The following is a 4,563-nucleotide window of genomic DNA, read 5'->3' on the forward strand; positions in this document are numbered from 1 at the left end:
CACACACACATACACACAAAGTTCTAGCAAAACTGCTTTTATAAAAAAATCTATGACCAGAGAGAACCTTCCCAGGTGATGCCACTGGGTGCACTAACTCAGAGTGAGTTGCTCAATGCTCACTGAGCTTTATTCTGGGTTATTTTTGTTGTTTTTTTTTACTCCAAACATAACACCTGTTATGTATTAGGTACTGTGTTCATTATGGGGTTATAAATATAAATAAAATGTGATTTCTGTCCTCAAGCAGCTCCCAGCCTGATGGAGGTAGGGAATAGACAAATTAACAGTTGCACTGCTGTGGGGCAAAAACCCAAAAAATCACAACAAAACTTGACCAAGAAGCTGAGGGGATCCTGGGTGATATGCTCGACTAAGAACTGAGAAGTTGGAGATCCAACATGCTTGGGAAGAAAGACCTGGCAATCTACGGAGTAAGCAGTCACTGAGAGCCCTGTGGAGCACTTCCACTGTGACACACATGGGGTCACCATGCGTCAGCCATCTAGATGACAACTGACTGGGAGCACCCTCGTCCCAGGCCGGGATGGAGACACAGTGGCAAGGGAAGCTTCTCTGGGTTGATCTCTGAGCTGGAGGAGGGGCAGCCAGAAAAAGGAAGGGAAAGCAAGTTTCAGCACCGTGAGCTACACGTGTAGGTACAGAGTTGGGCAAAAGCAGGCCGTCTTACTCAAGTGATTCAGTCTGGTCATGGATGGCATGTGGGTGTCTGTGTGTGCATGTATACCTGGCGTGGGAATTAGACTGGGGACACAGAGAGAGGCTAGAACATGCTTTGCTTTTTAGAAAGATTATTCTAGCAGTCATAGAAAGAGAGGAGTAAAGACAGATGAAGACAATTTTAGATCACTGCAATAATCCAGTGGAAAGGCAGCTGAACTGGCGGGAGCAGTGAAGTTACTTGAGCTAGTGGATAGAATCAGGAAGACGCAGTGGATCTTTACAGGGATGACTTTATTCAGGCTGTGAGAGAGAAGGGTCTAAAGGAAAAGAAAGTGGAGTTGAGTCCAAAACTCAACCAAACTCACTGCCATTGAGTCAGTGCTGGCTCATAGCAACCCCCTGTGGGTTTCTGAGACTGTAACTGCTGAAACGTTTCTGCTGGAGCAGAAAGACCAATCTTTCTGCCATAGAGTTGCTGGTGATTTGGAAACATGCAGATCACAGCCCAACAGGCAACCACCAGGGCTCCTCCGAGTTCAATAGAGGCAGAAAATCAAGCAAGTCATTCTCACAGAAATGAAGAGAAAAGGCCTGTAGGTGGAGATGTTGAGCCAGTGGGAGGTAAAGGCTCTGTCCTTGTACTGGGGAAGACTGGAGTCCGAGATCAAGAACAGCAAATAGGTGAGGGAAACTAAGGAGATGGGTAGAATTATCCTGGGGAAATGAAGCCAGGTGAAAAAGAAAGGGAATGCCAACATTTAAATGACAGTGGACCAGCCAAACTGAACACCTTGCCATGAAATCTGTCTTGACTCAGTGACACTATATACAGTTTCTGAGACTTGTCAATCTTTAGGGGGGCAGCTAGCCTCAACTTTCTCCCTTGGGAGGGACAGATGGGTTTGGACTGCTGTCCTTCTTTTAGGTAGCTAGATTTAGGGATAGGGGGTTGTCCCTCCCATGCCCCCAAAAGCCCCCATAAAGGAGATCAGAAGGGAATCAGGCAACCATTAGACACCTATGAAGACCCCAAATTGAGCATACTCCTACTTAATTAAACCCCATTCCAGGTGGGAGGTACACCTGGGTGGTCCAAACTAGGCCCAGGCTCATGACATCACCCAGCAGGGCTCAACCCAGCCAATGGGATCAACCAACACCTTGAACCATGCCTTCTCCCAGCCTGGGGGTGGGCCAGGATAAGGCACAGAACACCCTCTTGCCCTATCACCCTCATCTTCTGTGCCCACTCTGGCCTTATTTGGATTCCACACCTTCTCTCACCCCTTCTCTCTCTTGCTCCTTGCTCTGCCCCCCTCATTCTCTGGCCTCCACTCCCTCTTGCCCCAGTTCTGCACGTGGGTGGGGGTGCTCTTTTCCACCAGGTTGCTCGCGCCCAGTTGTGTACCCCTTTGAGACTGTAAAACCTGAAACTTGTCCTGTATTTCATAAAACCCCCCTTGGATTACAAATGGACTTCAGGGTGAATTCTTTCATCTTGTGAAGCCAAGAACCGAGGGAGAGCGCACTCAACCGTAGCAGCTCAACGCCTAACCCAGTTCCACCAACAGAAGAGAGAAGACTTCAGAAGCCAGTTACCCGGAATGCATCTTCCTGTAGCACTAACGATTTGTAGAAGTCGTTTCCCTGTTTGCACCCCTCTCCCTTCTTTAAATTCTACTCTTCACCGAGGATTTCCTAGGAGATGGGATTGAGGCAGGGAAGCTGGAGCAGAAAAGCGCTCTCTCGGCTTAACTACCGAAACATAGAAGGCAAATCTGGAGAAAAGAGAAACGTTGGTTCCTCTGTGAGGAGCCCTGATTCAAATGTTCACAGCTCGTGCAAGCTATGGCAAAACCTCCTTTTCCAAAAGTGTGCCTCCAACTCTACATATGTTATTCATCGTATATGCATTCTCTACACTCATGGCCACCCCTAATCTCGCAGCTACTCTGTGTCGAATGGTTTCAGGTGGTGGACTGCTAGAAATACCCACCTAAAATACTTTCTTTTATGATGCTTTACTTCGTTGCACTTTGCAGACCTTGTTTGTTTGCTTTTTGTTTTTAAAGAAATTAAAGTTCTGTGGTAACCCTGCTTCAAGCAAGTCTGTCCTCCCCAATTTCCCCAACACCATGTGCTTATTTCATGTCTCCGTGTCACATTTCGGTGATGCCCATAATATTTCAAACTTGTTCACAATGCTTTTGAGTGTTTAGGAGACTATAGTATAGTGGGATTCAAATAATTTAACAACCGGTTCGCTGCCCTCATTGTAAGTATACAAAAACCAATACACTGAAAGATAGTTTATTATGTCATACACTTAATACTTAAATAAGAACAATAAAAGAGGTACATAAAACTAGGTTGTGTTATAAAAATTTTTTAAATATTAATGAAAAATATTAAATAGTACCTGACCAAAAAAACAATAAACTTTAAGATATTTTCATATTGCTTCTTGATTGGAGTCCTCACATGCAATCATCTTCACCTTTATCCGAGCATCAACGGCGCTGTGATTTATCCTTAGCCAGCTTTGCACTGTAGGAGTAGAATCCCATTGCTCTAGAGGTAGGCCAATTATCAGACACAATCATCACTGCGTTTTGATATGTTAGTAAGAATTAGGCAATTTCTTTTCTCTGGACATACTATATTCATCTTTGAAAAATCCCTTTCTGCTGCTGCTGAACTTACAACAATTGTTCTGACAATATTTTTTAGCTCTTTAAATACTGTCAGAAATTGCATACTTCACTAATAATATGGTAATTTGGGACTGAACACAAAGCTGAAACAAACACAAAGGTTGCTTGGCACTTTTTCTCTTTACATTAAGTGTTTTCTTACTGAAGTAAAAAATTCAAGGGAATAAAAATGTAGTATTTCATCAAAAGTATAATAAAATGTATTAAATGAATAAGTAAATATTACAAGCATAGACCCATCTAGCTTTTTATACCTGCGGATGGAAAGAACATTACTATGGAAGCTTAGGATATGCTGTTTTGAAAATGAACTTTAAAAACAGTAAGGAATGTAAATTTGTGATCTCTATACCTTAGAATGCGGATTAGAAGTGTCATTTTAACAACCAGTCCATTGAACTCAACAAAAAATTAGGTGTGGTTTCTGCTGAAACAGTGTGAGCCAGCTGAATCCCACCACTGGTATGGTGTAAACTTAATCTTTCTGTGCACTCACACCAAACTCACTGTCATCAAGCAGATTCCCACCCATATGACTCCATAGGACAGAGTAGAGCTGCACGTGGGTTTCCAAGACTACATCTATACAGGAGGAACAGCTGGTGGTTTTCAACGGCTAACCTTGTGGGTCACAGTGCAGCACAGTCTAGAAAAACCCAACATTTGTGGGACTCACTTTATTGCAATATTCACTGTGGTCGTTACATAATCTTGTGTCAACTTGAGGATATTAAGAGGGAAGGGGTGTATTCTAGCCTGTCAATCAGGCCACAGCCTGATGATGCCTCCTTGTGGGCATGGCTTTCTCATGGTGATTCTGGATTCTGAGAACTTCCTCTCTCTTCCTACTTCATCTTCCTGTTAAGGAGCCACGTGGAGACCCTTGCCAGCGCTGAGATGCTTCCACTGCCCCTGGATCCACAAGACTTTTTACCCACCGGTCTGCGATCTCCCTGCATTTGGAATCATCGCATGTTCTGTGTGAGTCTGTAGAGGAATTTATGGACTAGTATCAGACATATGGGCTAATATTGGACTTATGGACTTGATCTGGACTGGGCTGGGATATTTTCTTTTTTTTTCTTTTTTAACATTTTATTAGGGGCTCATACAACTGTTATCCCAATCCATACACACATCAATTGTGTAAAGCGCATTTGTACAT

The sequence above is a fragment of the Echinops telfairi genome, unplaced genomic scaffold (genome assembly GCF_000313985.2).
Source record: "Echinops telfairi isolate 266 unplaced genomic scaffold, ASM31398v2 ScPeMD7_40;HRSCAF=151, whole genome shotgun sequence".
Lineage (NCBI taxonomy): Eukaryota > Metazoa > Chordata > Mammalia > Afrosoricida > Tenrecidae > Echinops > Echinops telfairi.